Below are 18,815 nucleotides of genomic sequence, written 5' to 3'. Positions count from 1 at the left end.
AATGTACTAGAAAAAAAAGGCTAAGCAAAGGGATACAAGAAGACAACCCAAATTAAGAATGTCTGTTCAGGTATTGGCTCACTAACACCTTTAACCAACTATGACAATTTCAAAAAAAAAAGTTGCTAGACTTTACTAGACCCTTCTTAGCCAATTCGTGAGCAAACATTGTTCAAAGACTTTTTTTACCAAAAAAAGACATTACAATAAGGCAACTTAAATAAAAACAAGCGATTGACACTACATTTATGTTAAGAAGTAAAAGATCACTATTGGGATTTCATATAAGTTACCAATTTAATGCAACGTTGCGGTGTAAGACAAACTTACATTAAAAATTTGAATTAGTTGAATACAACGGTTGTATGGTGAAATCCAAATATGAACCTCATAGAGTGTTCCTCACCCCCATTTTACAATACATATCACCATGCATTAGCAACATCTCCCTATAAATAACAATATACAAGTATTGGATATGTTCCTGATGTATGGTTAGAATTTGATATAAACATCTTCATGTGAGGAGTATATCCCAATTCAATGTATAGTAGGTTTTAAATCTAATGATAACAGCACGCCTATTATAAATTGGATATATGACTCATAACTATTTAGAATTTGCATGAGTACCCCATAGAGCATGCCTCACTCAATGTTTTAAAAGCGAGAGACACATAAAAACACAAAACTCCAAATGAGTCAAAGGTGCAAGGTGCAAGATGAGACACATGCCTTTTTGAAAACTGTACAACATTTTCAAAAAAATACAAAAAAAATATAAAATATATATAAATATTTTAAAAAATTTAGAAAAAATACAAAAACAATACATCTTTGTTAGAAAAGAGAAAGAGTCCTAAGTCTTTTATTAGGTTTATTAGACATTTTAGATTATTAATATAATTGGTTAAAGGCTTAGTTCATGAATTTAAGATTTAAAATATGATAATGCAATATAAATTTCTAATTTTTATTCTGAAGTCTAAACAATTAAATAATTAAAACAACATAGTATCAATAATTCAAATATAAAAGAAGTTAAAAGTTAAGAGGCAATATCTGCAATTTGCTTATAAATTACAAAGAATTTAAATATCATAAATAAAATATAAAAATACAGATATAAAAAAAAATTGAAAAGACACTTACCTTTTTAAGTTTTCCATGTCTCACACGTGGCTTTCTCATTTTTCTATAAATCTAGACACATGGCATTTTCTAAGAAGATGTTGTTAAAGCCCACAACTCACTACCACCATCAGACAAGTGGCATTATGGCAATTTGTGATAAATTCATATTAAAGTTCAAAACCCACTAGTAGGCTACAGTCGCCCCCACCATTCAAACATTTGGCCTTTTCATTTTTCTAGAAAGTTAGACAAATGGCATTTTTTGAGAAGTTGGTAAAGCCAACAACCCACTACCACCATTCAAACACGTAGCATTATATTAATTCAATAAATAGGATTCAAAAAGTGGGTAGTTTCACTCTTAAACATTCTCAATAAACAATTATTTATTACCTTAGCACATGTTTATCTAATCTATTAATTACAAATGGTGGAAATCGTTAAAAAATTATTATAAACCCATTAAGTCGACTATTTTCACGTGCCATCTCCCCTAATAACTATTCATTACTCTCATTTATATTTTTCAAAGATATAAGATTAATGACACCAAGTGAAACAAAATTCTTTTTAAGCAATTGGTAAAACTTAATAAAGATTAAGTCATTAAGTGCTTTTCATGTAATTGAATCCTATTTTTGGTATGAAGTTACATAAATTTATAAAAACATAAGATTGATTAATAAAATTAAAATTAAAAGTATAAACATATAATGGATTATAAAATATAATGTTAAAATCTTAAGTATAATTTTAATTACATGGTTAAATATGCTCCAATTTTTTTTACATTCAGATGCACTATATGTTAAACTATGAATTTTAATTGCAATATTTTTTTAATTTGGAGTCGAAACACCATATGAAATCGACTAATCAATTGTAAAACCTAAATAATAACAAAATATTGATTAAAATTTTATTTAAATAAATAAAAAATAATAACTAATTAAGTAAAATATTAAGTCAATGTTAATTACATACATAGTGCTTTTACCTTTCTTTATAATATTAATTACATACATTCTCAAACAATTCAATTATTTTATAAAGCTCATTAATAATTTCATTTCAACATCATCATATCAAAACTTCAAATTTAAGTAAAAGTCTACTACATGCAATGATTAGTGGTAGGGGTGTAAACGGTATTCGAGTATCCGATTTCGAATTCGATATCCGATGTAAACGAATCGAATTTGGATTATTCGATTAATTTAATGGTCAAATTTGAATTAAGTTTTAATACCGATTAGTTTGTTGAATCGGATTCGAATATAGGTTGATCCGATTCAATAAACATTCGAATTCGATTAAATATAAATATAATATATATTTTAATATAAAATATATATAAATATATTGTAATATAAGATTTCGTATCTTATAAATTTAATACTCTTACACCTTTTCAGAAAAAAAGGTGTAAGAGTATTATCAAAGACAATTAAAGATGTACAATATTTTTTCAGAAAACTAACAAAAACCAATAAATGTACAACAGTCAATTTGATTTTTTATATTATTTTTTTTCATCGAGACATGCATATCCCTCTATTTTCATCAAGCCTCTCCCCACAACTTTCACTTTTACAAACTTTTCTTCTCCTCTTCTCCTCACAACCCCTCTGTCTTCATCGAAACATGCATAACCCATTTTTCTTCTCCCATTCTCTTAACCCACAATTATTTCTCCCCATCTCCATCTCATCTCCCAAACCCCTAGTCATGGTCATGTTATCATAACTTGCAATCAAAGATTCAGATGTAGAAGAGAAAAATGAAAGAATATCAAGTTTCATCGAAGACAAATGAGTTTCATGACGTTCTTCTAACTTCTTCCATTCAAATTTCAGCTTTTTCTGTAACTTTTTTATCTATTTTTATTTTTAGATTTTTCAGGTGTTTTTTGTTATTATTTTCTTCTTATTTTAGTCTTTTGAGGCTTTTACTTTTTTGCTCACAGGCCACAACAAAGGGATTTTTTCTTGTGTAATCTAATTTTTAGATTTAGGATTTTTAATATTTATAGAATCAGTCGATTTCAAATCAATTCAAATATTCGATATTTTAATCAAAATCGAATTCAGTTAAAATTTTTGAATATCCGACGGATTTTGAATAGAATTTGAACAATGTCTAATTTGATTCGAATATCCGACAAATTTTAAAATTATGTTTATATTTTTTTCATTTTCACCAAATGCTCTTGTAATGACTTTGTTTGCTCTATCCATGGCTTCATAAGTGTAATCCATTGAAAGTTTTTTCTCATTATTCACCAAATGCAAGACTCACACAAGTAGATTGTAAACATTAAGTGTGAAAATTATGTCGTTCAAAAAATAATGCATCATCAATGTTACCCCTACCCATTTAACCTTTATTTTTTACCTATTTGCTTTCATTCCAATTTTTTGAATTGTGGCCTTATTCATTAACAAATGTCTCATTTACTAGAATAAGTGCATTTACCCGAGTGAATTCACTTATCTATTTTATTTTAATTTCTATATAAGTAATATAATATCATTTTTATTCATAAAAAGGTAATGTTAAAATAAATCAACTTCTCTTATTTTGTTTTATAAGCATTTCCCTAAGTGGAAAAGTTACTTATCCACTTGGGAGATGGGTAAGTTACAAGGGTAATTGAAGTTTTCTTTACCATAAGGCCCATTATTTATTATAACAATAACATTGTAAAGTTAGTCACTGGAATATATGCTCATTGATCAATTTTCCCCTCTTATTTATTATTTTATTTATATATGCTTTGTAGAGTGAGAAAGGAAGAGGCAAAGTATGTCTTTTCTAGTTGGAATAATTCTCTTTTATTTGTATATTTTTTCATTAAATTTAATAAATTCATATTATTATAAATATATCTCGTTATGTAATAATCATTTCAATTGCTTTTCTTATAATATGCAATTTTTCAATGTCTTCTAAAATAATATTTAAAGAGTATGCAATACACGAAGTCCAAGTTAAATGATGGTGTTTTCCATAAAAAATTTACTAATAGGTAATAGCATAATAAAATAATCAAGCATGTGCAAATTGAAAAGTTAAAGCATAATTTGAAACTATAAAAAATAATAAGTTATAAAAGTAAAAAAGTTTACCTAGTAAAAATAGTTTGAAGCATTGTCTATGATTATTTGAAGAACATTCATTGGTCTTATTCTTCTCACCATTTTGCCAAGTAATATAGACAATCTTTTAACTGTTTTCACATTATTTAAAGTATCAAAACTTTTTATAAATATGGTCATAACATGACTAACTATTGATTAAAAAGTTTATAAAAATCATATATTTTATTTATTTGTCCATCCATAAAATATTAAAAAAATAACTCCAACTTTCCCAAGGCTTACATTACTATTGGAATAATGTCTTTGTACATTTTAATTCATTTTTATAAAAGAAGAACCCACAACTCATGATAATCTAAGACTTTATATTTCAATTCATATTGTCCAATTGCCTTTATCATTATTTCAAAACTTTTTAAATAACCTGAATGATAGAACAATCTAATAATACGTATAAAAACGTGTTCTCATGCCTCTATTATATGCATCGCTAATGATTGTTTGTTTAAATCTTTTTCTTCATCATTTTCATTCCCATAATTTTTAAGCTAGATGTAGAATAAATCTATCCATAGATTCCCTTTATGGGTGATTGCCTATTAAGTTTAGAATTTTATTCCTTAGGCTTAAATCGTTTAATATTTGAAGATAAAATTACACTACTATTGGTACCATTAAATGGATTATGATGCTTTACACTAGATTTCACTTGGCCACTAATTCCAAGTATGTGAACATCATGTCCTAAGTCATTGGAATACTGAAAATGATGTTTTATTATGAAAATCATTGATTTTGACAAATGCACAAAAGAAACACAGTCATCTTCTTTTTGACAATAATGTTGCAGGTATCTTATACCTAACCCATTTCTAAAAAATGACTATACAATGCCTAAATGCACATACTTTTATCTAAAAAATCTTGTGCATCTACTCTTCTTGACTAATAAATAGCTTTATAGTATAGCAATGTTCGCTAAGTAAACATTCATTGTCTAGGTGGGGATATTTAATTTATAAAAATTTGACTTTTAATAACCACAACTTGAATGAAATTTTAATAAATACATTCCTATTCTTTACTATCAACATCTATAATTTAAACATATGAGAGAATTGATAATGTGTTGCATGGTATTGAACCACAATACAATTTAAAATAACATTAACTATTAATGAAATATTATTTATTCACGTATTTATTTTAAATCATAAAAAGAACATAAAAACACACAATGATACTATTACAATTATATAAATTAATCATCAAAGTAGTTACATATAACAGCCTCCAACCACTCAATTTCGGCATATTAAGTTAATATATCACAAAAGCTCATCCACACTCATCGATTAAGCAAATTGTTGGTGAATATAATGTGTGTTTTAACATACGGTTGGTGTCTTTTTGTGAATCTTGTATTTCTTACCCTTTGTATGTAATTTTTTTTGTGAATCTTGTATCATTTACTCTTTTCCTTAGTGACTTGCAATAATTTTTCAGCATACTCGATAAAGTCTGGATTAGGTAGGCACATTTTTGTAAACACGTCAAATGAGCACTTTCAATTTTTTTTGACACCTAACCTTTCAAATACTCCTAACCTAACCTTGAAAAAAGATTAAAGCCTGCTTTTAACAGTTGTCAGAATATTTACAAAATGTGCTTCCTATGTTGTGCGATTAAAGACTGCTTTCAAATACTCCTAACCTAACCTTGAGAAAAGCCTTTCATTGAATGTGCTTCTTATGTTGTGCCTATTGGATCCAATCCCTACTCGATGAGTGTTTCGCCATTATTATTAAGTAGCATACATTTTATAACCCAATATACAAGAAGCAATGCTAGCAAGTGAATACATATTTTCTAAGTCCATTATTAATTGAAATGTATATCAATATAAAAATATCCCACAAAGTGAAGAAGCTCTGTTTAAAAAAACGGATGATATGTGTCAAACTGATTAAATAGTAATATTCATGGAATAAAGTAATTTGAAATAGTTTAAAAGTCATAGATAAAAGCATAGTTTTAAAATCGACCTAGAAACGGAATCACTTTGGCCACTGGTTTTTGGGTTAGCAGTTTGACCATCCAAATTAACTAGCTTAAACATTCAAGAGTAAATCTCATCTTACCCTTGGGATTATTAAGGTAAGATGGATATAAATATTATGAGAAATGAAATAAGAGTGAGAGTGACATGAAGGTTTGTCAATTGAAAGAGGGAAAATTGAAGAAAAGAAGAAGAAAAAGAATGGAGTAATTATAAATTGGTTGTGTGAGTGGACCTATAGCAACAACTTTTGGACTAATCTCTTAGATCTCTCTCACATATCCCCTCTCTTTCTCTTTCTCTTTCTCTCTCTCCCCCTGATCTTAGAAATAAATATACTTCCTCTATTTTTTTTGTTAATTTATTTTTTGAAAATTTTAAATAAAGTGTATTTGGACCACAAATTATTGCTTCGGTTGAATAGTTCAACGGTCCAACCATCTGCGTCAACGGTTTGTTAACCAATTTAATGTTTTTTTAATAAAATAATAGATCAACATGAAAACATAATTGATGTCTTGACTGGTTTCCAAGCCGAATAGTCCAACGATCTAAGTCAACAACAGTTTTAAAACCATGGTAGAAAGCGCAAAACATGTTCAATAAACGCAAATGATAATAGACAGAACCAGTAAAAAATCCATAAAAGCAACCTTTAACCATAGACATCCCCTCATAACCTGAGGAGTCTTCTCTTCTTCTGTTACAATCATGAGAGTCGCACATTTAAGGGCACATTCCCATGTAACCTCATTCACTCCCTCTTATATTTCACATTCTTGATAAATGATAATAGACAAAACTAGTAAAAAAATCCATAGAAGCAACCTTCGATCATAGGCATCTCCTTATAACTCGAAGAGTCTTCTTATCTTCTATTGCACATTTATGGGCACATTCCCATGCAACCCCATCCATTCCCTCTTATAGTTCACATTCTCGATAAATAGTATGGATGTTGAAATATATAATGGGTGTATTTCAGAGATTCATAATTTTAACAATGCTTATATACACTCTACAATTATGGTTATGCTTTAACTTCATCTGGATGTACGTTGGGTTGCTTTAGCTGATGTAGGAAGTGGGATATGTTGCATAGGTGTCCCAAAAATATCCATTACGCCCTTAATAAATTCATTCACATTTTGAAGTGATCAACCGCATCCATTCCCTTAACTTTTTTCATCTACTCGAAAATGAAACAGGCATAAATTTGACACACTCGCCATGGTTATCACTATACTCGTTTTTTTCCCTTTATATGTTCCATTCTCATACCAATCTGGGAACCACTACTAAACCATGGTGTACCACTAAAAATACGTTTCAGACTAGATAATGAACATCGTCGCGCTGATCCTCCTGCCTAGAACCCCAACAATCTTGTCTTAACATAGGCACACTAGAATAATGCCTTACACTCATTAGCCCATTACAACCCCGAATGTCATATGTTTCGGACTAGATAAAGAATGTACATTCTTTTTTCTTTTTATGCATGTACATTCTTCTTTTTAATAAATCTATGATGTGTTCTTTTAGATCTCTCATTTTCTTGTATAGCCTCATATTGTAACAGATGCTCTCTATTAACCAAGAATACATGTGTCTGTCCTGATTATGTAACTGCCTATACATATATCTCATTCATACAAAGCCCTGGACACCCAGGGCACCTCAACAATAAGCCCCGACACCCAGGCATCTCTACAAAGCCTTGGACACCCTGGACACCTCAACAATAAGCCCCAACACCCTAGGCACCTCTACAAAGCCCTGGACACTCCGGGCACCTCAGCAATAAGCCCCGACACCCCAGGCATCTCTACAAAGCCCTGGACACCCCGGGAACCTCAGCAATAAGCCCCAACACCCAAGGCATCTTTACAAAGCCCTGGTAACCCCAGACACAAACAACCCCTAGCAACCCTAAGCACAGATAAAGCCCTAGTAACCCCAGGCACAAACAAGCCTAGGCAATCCTAGGCATAGACACACATCCATGAAACCATTGGGGGGCTCCGTTGACAGGAAATATAACCCCTACCACAATAAAATTTGGGAGGACAAACTTTACCCGCTCAATATTAGCGATAACACTCCACTTGCAAACAACACTCAACCCTCCTAAGGTTTTGTTGCAATATACTGAGTGCCCACTGCACACCTCCTAAAAGGCTCCACCTCTCTAAGGTATGGCAACACATAGTCCTAGAAAGGCTAACAAAACTACATTAGTGTTCATTCGCCCACAAAATGCACAAGTTCATTTCTATGCGTCAACGTACATCCCACACTTCAACTCTTTTGCTTGGTGTTTTCCCACACCTAATAATGTTTCAATACAAGTGCCTCAGAAAACAAATCCACATTGATTATCTCCTTTAATGAATTGCGATAAAATCACAACATACTTGCACTCGGTTACGATGAAACCCAATAGAGGGCTCGTTAGCCAATTGATGCAACCCTTTCATGCGATGATCCCAAGCACAAAAGGTAACATGCTGTGAACAAGTTTTCCCTTATATTTGCACTACGATCAAATTTCAACTATATTGCCCATCAAGGCCCCCCCCAGAGACTTCAAACACAACAAATGTTGTGACACTAAGCAACTCCCTCCTATCGCTATTATACATTCCATTTACTTATTTTTTACGTAACTTTATCGCACATAATAGTACCTCGTATATTGGAATAACACTACTCGATCTGCGATAAAGTTCACTATGTCTGTGCTAATACTTAATTATGATGGAGACCAATAAGCTCTCAACCCAGAAATACTTAATCCTGTCACATTTATGCTTCCTACAAACCTGCAAAGCACTTTTCAATATTAGCGAGAGCCCGCAACTTTTTTTCTCTTAACGTTTAACACTTGTGTTGAGCCTCCAAACTAAGGAGCACGCACGATTTCTTTTTATTAGTTCGCAATTAATTATTGATTACACTCGCAATGATGTTCGATTATGATTAACTCCTATAATATTTATGAAAAGTATTTATTTGCGACAGAGTGCACAAAGCAACCAATTTTAAATGATTTGATTACCACTCGACCTTTGTGAATCACGACAAAAATGAAAGGACCACGCGACTTTCTCGAAAGAAAACGTTCTATCAAGATACAGGGGGGCTATGCCCACTTCTCGGTTTACGCTGGGCTCCAGGGCAAAGATCACAAGAATCGTAGGGAGCCGCACCAAACGACCCTATATATACCATTGGGGAGCTCCACCAGCGATAACATTGAGCCATGCCCATTGCAATAAACCAAATGCATCTCACACTCATCGTAGGGAGCTGCACCGCTTTAACACAACGCTACCTTTACATTTGGCTATTTTCCTCACAACTAGCACTATTAGCGCACTACAATGAATTCTACAACATGAAAATTACACGGATGAACAACATCTAAAACTTTACTATCACAAAGTTTCTATTACCATACGAAACACGAGATAATCTCGTAGTGGTTTATTACAACAAGAGTCACTTGGCCCATTCCTCGCGTATAGCCGCTATGGTGTCAACCACCCCATTAGTTTCCTCATATATCTTCAAGGAATCCAACTCTATCTTATAATCTTCAAGGATCCACTCCAACCGCATGCACTCATCCCTCAAAGTCTTAAGTTTCTCAGTAATCCTTTTAACGCTGGTCTCAACAACCTTGCGATGGTCCCTGACATCCTTCATGGAACGGAATATGTCTACCCGAGGAATGTCTCGACTGGCTTCCCAAAAAGCATGTGCCAATATTACGATACGCCTTTCGATTTGACCCGTACAGAAGCCCATTGATGAAAAAGGCCAGCATACCTCCAACCAACAGGCGAAATTAATCCATGATAGTTCCTCTAATGGTTGGCCCAATATACGACTCATCAAAGTCGCCACCGTGTTCAGAGTAGGGCCCACGATCTCTAGGTGCAACTTTCCTTCTAATAACCACCCCGCTTGAATAGCATGGGACGCGAATGAAGTGACAGTGCTGGATATGTTATACTTGACGCCCCTACCCTGGACCAACACCGGATCCACCACCGGGAAGTGTAGTAGTGGGATGTTATGGCAATCACAGTACCCCAACAACTCTTGTCGTATCTGAAGCAACTTTTCTTCGTACGATAATTCTTCGGAAGGGAGAATAAATGTCGAATTCATTTCTAGGCTCCTAGGTCGACGCTTCAGGCCACCGGGAATTTCCAGTCGAGTAGAAGCATTATCACCGTTGACAGTAGTAGTTTCCCTAACCCTAACATTACCACCGTCGATAGTAGCAATGACCTCTTCATGCCGCATCGCTACACCTGAGTCCACTACTGTTTGCCTGACCTAATGCGTCGCCGATGGCACTACATCACAAATATTTTCGGCACCATCAACACTCCTCACACCCATGGATTTAGCCCTGGGAGCTGCATCGCCCCCGCTAAATGCCTGAAAAGGGGCATGTCCAACACACCATCGACACACTCGACAAATAAGCCCTACGATGAATCGGACACAACCAATCAGTTTAACAAATGCACGCCAAAACCCAAAAGAGAGAGAGAGAGAGAGGAGAAAAGAGAGGTAACGGAAGAACAGCCATAACTTACACTATAATCAATCTCATCGACCCCGACAACACCTTTGTCAGCTTGAGCCTCGTTGTGATTAACTCGCTTCAGGATTAAAGACTACTCCACAATCATTCCCCAAGCCATACAGTAAATACAAAGTACTGACACAGGTTTATATACTCACCAAACCTTCCCCATCACAGGAGTCCACCAGAACCCCCACCGATTGTTCAGAACAGCCTACCAAATCTTCATTGGCAGATCATCTGCAACCGCTCTCACTAGCTGCAAAAGTAAAAAAATGAGCAAATCAGCAAAACTTCGTTTTAACACAAAGGGACAATAGAGTATAGTCACCAAAGGGCTTACCGATCAACCATCTTTATGGCCACACCTAGAGCGTGGAGGGGCCTTCTTTTTGACCCGTAGCAGAAGGAACCGAAAGCGGTAGTCCTCCTGACTTTTTGACCAGAGAGACCTCTCCAATGGATGTTGTCGACTGGGCTCTTTGGTCATCTGCAGATACATGCGATGGATCGATAACCGAAGGCCTTGGCACATTCCCGGATTGTAACGGACGGGATACCCTTGCAAACTGCACCCTTTTGGTAATTGGTGGACAATTGCTATCCCTCCCCGAGGAACCTGTCGTGACAGGGACAAGGATTGCACCCTGGCCGGTAGCGTGACCCTTCGGAGGTGCTAAGGAATGACAAGGCTTAGGGGTCTTCCTGACCACCTCTTGAAAACCCGCCTGCAGTGCACAAAGATAGGACAATTGCAGGGCTCTGCACCTTGGCTCCCTGAAGAAACTAACAATTGGCAAGTGTACGCAACCTGGGAAGGCCCGATTGTGCCAATGAGTCCATTACAGGTCTTCCCCGGAAGCCTGCAGAAACTACCCACCCAAGTCGTCATACTCGAACTGATGCATCACCCGATCTGAACGGTATACAGCTAGTTGCGATTCTCCATTGCGATCAAGGTAAGCTATAACCCTGGGCCATGGTATCAATCGCACCATCCCCGTCGGAGGAGTGCCCACATCTAGAGCACAATTTTGATCCACATCACTAGGAACAAGTGCGCCAACACAAAATGGCATAGTGTTACGAACCAATTGGCAATAAGGCCTCCACTTGAACCCACCAAGGAGGCCAGCTGCACACTGACCTCAACCATCGTGAAGCTCTTGTGGCGAGTGGCCTACAACCATCGCTTCCCCCTACACACTTCTTATACTCAAATTCGTCCCTGTGTAGAGTTTCCACCAGGGCCCTGAAGGGTGCGAGCCGACGTAGGGTAACCGCAAGATCGAATCGTTCGCATAGATACATATAAAGGAATGGCGCGCAGATATAGCTAACCCGCCGCTTGCAACTTGGATCCACTAACTGCTTCACAGTATTGTCTAGCTGCTCGTACAGATACCCTATGAACATAGAAGCCAGGGGAAGCTGATGGCTGAACGCGGTAAGGACACCAAGGGGCACCAAGGAAGTTCATAACTCGTAATTTGGCGGACCCGGGAAGAGGAACCAGGATGCCACATACAACACAAATGCCGCAATATGGCTCTGACTGTCCCTACCCCTCACCATTACATTGCGACCGTCGCAAGATTCGAACCATAATTCTATCTAGTGATCCAACAACATTTTTCCACGAGAGGTAGTTTGATCCTCTCGCACCTTGAACAAACTCATTGCGTGGAGAAGCTCATCGCATAGTTCTCTGTAGTCCACCGGTACAGACTCAACGTGCTACAGATGGTAAGCGGACAAAGCACCACCAACGGGCAATGCCAACAAAGCAACCACATCCTCGACTATCACTATGAATTCCCCGAAAGCCCCAACGAACGTGCGGGTACGACAACACCACAGTTCCAACAGACGGCCTACATATTTCACACCTTCCCTACCAGACAAGCCCATGTAGCAATCAACAAGCCTAAGAAAACTGGAGTCTTGCAACATTCGACAGTACACGGGATTTTCGATAATGAATTCCGCCCATGCAATATAGCTGTTGGGGGACTTCGAACTATTGGTCCTATGTTATTGACACTTATAGGATATGGATTGGTTAGACTGACCACAAAAGCACAACAATTTGTTCCCCCGAATAGAATCTAATATGCCTTCTATACCTCTCGTCACCAAGATTGGAGGCCAAAATCCCTGTTCCCCCATATCAGTTAAGGAGGCCTTGCTCTTCAAGAATATTTCCGCCATATCAACTGCCCTGATGAAATCAATAAAAGGGCACTTGACCCCCTTCTCAGTCCTCTCCGTCCTCTGTCCCTTGATGACCCTAATATCCTAACGGTGACGTGGAGCCATGGGTAGAAATTAATGCGATATTCAAATGGCACTAAGAAAAAGGAACCTTGAGCACAAATCAATTATGGAAGAACTGTTCAAATTGCTTCCCCTAGTCTTATGAAGATTTTCCAACATTGGCATGCATAGCAGAGCGAACGGCGTTGGCGTAGATGAACGGACGCCTGTCCAATACTCGAAGCATCGCTTAGAGTAAAAGAAATCATGTAACATTACTCACACACCCATGAGAAGGCGGGACCGGCAAGACACATTAATTCAATCAATGTGCCATGTCCTTAACCGTTGTTGAACCGTATCGAGCATCGAATTTGTCCCACACGTGTGACTGAATCGTAATGATTTCACAAGCGCCAATCAAACAACCCTATCAATAGGTGCCACATGACCAAGCCTAACCAATCACGGAGTCCCGATGGGAAAACGAATCAGACGACCTTCACAACATCGGCACTAAGTTAGTAAAGTCGTCACTCAGGAAGGACCCTCCCCCTATTAGCCATTCCTCCCTCAAAGGGTTGAGCAACCGAGAGGTCTCACAGCGTAATCGTAACATCACCAGCACCTATGGCAATGATGTCACCGAACCAGGAAGCCGAATTAACCCTATGCCCAAATTAAGTACATTGGAGCACAGAGGATCTCATTGATCCTATGAATGCCATACACACACCCGATTAAACTCGACCAAAGCTTCGTACAACCCTCTCTTAAAGCACAATGCAATACAAAAATGACAGCAAATTAAGTACATCGGGACGAAGAGAATCTCATTGATTTCATTCAAAAAGTAATTTACATATGTGCAAACAAAATACAGTATTTATCAAGCGGTCCACTCATCCCTCACCGCTTCAATATCCCAAAGTAGAGGTTCCCGAGTCTCATACGCTGTAAGCTCAGTTATCTTCGCCTCGCACTCTGCCACCATGCAACGCTGATAAGCACACCGTGCCTCCAGGTCCGCGAGACTCCTCGCAGCTATGGATAGTCTTGCCTCTGCTGCCTCCACGTGACGGCGCACATCCGCTAAAGATCGCCCATAAACCAACGGTGAATCCCCGAGACCTGCCCTCCAAAATATGTGCACTAGTCGAATGACACGTTCCTCAACCTCTGCGACATGGAAATCAATCGTGGAGAGACTTTCACAAGTCCTCAGCCACTGTGCTAGGATTGGGCACAAAATTTGGTCACAGGGGTGGTTCATAATCTCGGACATCACTGACGTGAGCGTATTCAACGCCGAACTAACAATGATGGAGGGCAGCTCCACCGGAGGCAGCCAACCAAACCAAACAACCACCTCCGCAAATCTCACTATTTTCCTTGTCACTACAAACTTGTCTCGCGGACGAACGCCATGAACAGGTACCTGTCGACAACATCATACCCCAAGGGGGCTATAACATTCTCCCCACAGTACTGCCTAAGCAGCTAGCGGACCATGCCGTACTCTAGAGACAACGCTGACTCCATTGGAGACGACGAGTTGAAACCCATAGATTCGTTAATGGGCATTTGTGCATCATTATTGATTAAGAGCCATCCCCAACCGCGAATATAGAAAGAGAAGAAGAAGTGGTATACAAAAACAAGAAAAGCAGATTAAGCACTAGTAGTGATACGAAACAGGACACTCTGCACCTTTTTATAGGCGGCCTACAACCCAACAAAAGGAACTAAACACTCGTTAGTACGCCTGCAAGAAGATAGAACGCCCTGACACACGTAACTAGACGCATTGATACACCTAGCACAGTCACTTAGCCAGCGGGAACCCGAGCGACGCATATGTCACCTGTCACATCGACATAAGCGAAATAATGATCACAGCCGCAACTTAATCACCAAATCATCTCCAATGGAGTAGTCAAATAGGCGCATCCACAACCCTAAACCTAGTTATCTTTTGGTGATTTCCTTCTTGACAACATTAAGGGGGGACCAAAATAAGCAATTTACACAACAACACTGACTATTGCTAGAAAAAAAATCACCAAAAGACAAGGAGGCTAAGCCTTAGACTGTAATAAGCCACCAAGCACAAACATAGGGTATACGTGATTTATACAAAATCACGTGTCAAGCAAAAACACCAGACCCAATGAAATCACCACATAATTCAAAACAAGGGCAATATGCTTATCGATAAGCAGGGGGCTAATGTAGGTGTGTACAGCTCACTCAGACCCTCAAAGAGTACTCAGACACTAAGGATAATACCACAGAAACACTTAGAAGCAGTCTATAGTCAATTCTCCATGCTGTGATAAACCGACGGTCCATCACGACTATTGCAATGAACCTGCAACATGCTAAGCAGAACCATGATAAGATCGCAACCCACCAAGTCTAGTCAACACCCAAACCCAAACAAGCCTAAAAAAGACTTGCCTACAAGACCTAAGCACATTCAAGCACGCGATGAAGTCACACTCGTGGCGGTGTGCGGGAAACTCATCGCCTGCGAACCCATTCTGATTAGCGGGTTGGGGAGGACAATGGGCCGAGCCCATGGTGAGGCTTGTTTGTGCCCAAACACACACAAACCTATTACAATGAGGTACTTTGCAAATCGCCACGCAGCATTAACAGATACCGACCTTCGGACAATGACGTCATCGTCTCCACGTAGGATTAATTGTGGCACGTAAAAGGGTAGTAGCACACGTGAGTAATGAGGGATCTCGGGAATAAGGAAAACTGATCCTTGAGAGTATCTTCATGAAACACGTGGCGACGCCCAGTAGTGTACCCAATAATTACCAATGAACAATATATTCCCTTTCCCGATAGGAAGTGAAGATCTTCATCTCCTACCTTTTAGGATCTTGGGACCTTTTGTATAAATAGAAGGTCCTCTTTGCGATGGGAATCATCAAATCCAGAGCATTTCTCATCACTAATATCCTCGAACCCCCGTTGTTCTTCGAGAGAAGATTTCTTCTCCTTATTCTGATATCAAGAAAAGGAGCTTGGTTGACTTTCCTTGCAGGCTTTCCCTCGTCTTTTGAAGAGACCGTCTCCCCCCAACCTAGCCTAATATATCCTCCCTACATATATAATCAAATAATATAAAATATAGTATATAATATATTCTATTATATTAGCCATTTGTTTACTTTTTGCTAACATATATCATATTACCATTTTTTAATATTTTATTATATTTTTATTACCTTGTGACTTTTTATATTGTTGTTAATTTTTACAATATAATCTCTATATATAATTATATATGTACAAATATATAAATGCATATATATATAAATAATATAATAAAATATATACAGTAGTTTATTGTATATGTTATATAATATTATCTAATGTATATAGTATAATTAATCATATTTTTATCAATAGCTTTTTAGATTTTATATATTTGTTATTTTTATAATATAATATCTATATATAATTATATATATGTGCAAATAAATATAATATGTATATATATGTAATAGAATATATATATATATATATATATACATAAATATCTTTTATATTATATTATATATTATATGTATGTATATATACAAATATATATACATATATAATATAATAAAATATATACACATATTATATTATAAGTGTTATATAATTATTATTTAATTTTTTTAACAATACAATACAATTTTTTAATAATTTTTATTTTAATATTTTTATTACCATTTTACTTTTTACAATACAATCTCTCTATAAATAGTTATATATGTACAAGTATATATAAATACACACATACACACACATCTATATATATATAATGTAATAAAATCTATAATTAAATAATATAAATTATAGTATTATATATAAATTATAATATTTATATATTACATAATATTATATATGTTACATTCAAATATTATATTTATTAGGCCACTCGGTTCAGATATTTGTTTGTTTTGAACCGAAATAGATTGGTTCAAGTAATGTATTCGGATTTTTTAAATTAATTTTCTCGTATTATACATAGGTTGGTTGAACTGAAATAGGTTTTAGAAAAAAGTGGTTCGGCCGATATTATTTCCATCCAAATAACGAACGGACCATATCTAATATTTCAAAGCGAGTCGATCTGGTTTGATCAAACAAACCATGCCCATCATAAAAATCAAATGGTCAAGAGGTTATTTTCAATCTCTTGACACCAAAAACAACACAAGTATTTAATGGACAAATGTTGCACCCAACTTTTGTGCAGTGATTATTGCACGTTGACAATGCATAGATGTGGGGACAATCGAACAAATGGCCGAAAAAGAGACCATTGCTGACCTTGTGATTCCCATCTCTAGTAACATACAATCTACCATGATGTTTTTAATGAAAATGAAGATTGACGTACTTGTTTAGAGCAAATTTGATGGGCAAAATTGATGGAAAAGGCAACGATCTAGAGCAATGTCTTTTTTTGGTAGCAACAAATCTCCTCTCCTTCAATGGCAACATATATTGTCTTCTCTAGCCAAGCAAGTACACAACACACGAACTTGGGCGATTTTGTAAGCAACCAGTGGGGGTGGTGGGTTATGTGTGTCTACCATTTTATAAATGGGACATTGAAGGGGTAAACTAGTCTTTTGGATGGGCGAATATATTTGTTGGTCATCCGTAACATGTCATTATAGGTCTTTAGTGTTCAGTCCAATGTTTTAAAAACTAACCGGAGGCCGAACCATTTTTGCCTCTTGGTCGTGGGTCACTGGTTCGACCGGCCGGGACGAACGGTTCAAATCGTGCCACATCATCGCATATATATATTAATTATATATATTTATATACACATATATATGTGTACAAATATGTTTAGATATGTTATATGCATTATTTTATATTTAATTATTTTTTTAGTTCACTTTTTAATGTTTTATTTATAAAAATATTAAAAATTGCAAATTGAGGTTAAAAAAGGGTTTTTCTCCAAACAAATAGCAGGGCAAGGTGCCTATGGCTCCTTGGGACACATAGATCTTGAAAAATTACCCAAAACAGAAAAGAATCACCCCAATTAGACATTGGAGTGCAAAGTTATGGCCTCCAAAAGTTTTGCATGCATTGAGTGTGCAACCCGCGACTTGGTCACTGGGTCTAACGGTTCTTGCCCAAGTCAACATTTTTTGATCGTATGACAGATCTTGATTGAATTGGACCCAGAATCTTGGCTGGGTGACGGTTTGGACGATTTAACTAACTTGGTTAACGATAGATTGAAAGCAGTGGTTCAAACCTATCGAACACGCCTTTTATTGCTGAAAGTGGTACGATACCACTTCGGTGATGAGCCTTTTTAGTTATTGAATGAGCCCTAAAAAATTAAAATACTTTGATTTATGTACATGGGATATTTGGGGAAACGTCAAATTCTTATTTCCCCCAACACTTGAAATGAAATATTGATTTGGTACACTTTGAGCTAGAAGGAAAGTAACTTTATGGGATGTTACTTAAAATTCCTTGCAGCCAGTTGCACAGCCATTGCATTTACCTAACCCGCCAGAGTTGCACAGCCATTGCATTTACCTAACCCGTTGGGTATTATTGGCTCCTCAGCCAGCTGCATTATTGTTTTAAACCCGACTGCAAGGATGAACCGCTT

Source organism: Nelumbo nucifera, chromosome 2 (genome assembly GCF_055504915.1).
Source record: "Nelumbo nucifera cultivar China Antique chromosome 2, China Antique-T2T, whole genome shotgun sequence".
Classification (NCBI taxonomy): domain Eukaryota; kingdom Viridiplantae; phylum Streptophyta; class Magnoliopsida; order Proteales; family Nelumbonaceae; genus Nelumbo; species Nelumbo nucifera.
Note: the sequence above shows the minus strand (reverse complement) of the source record.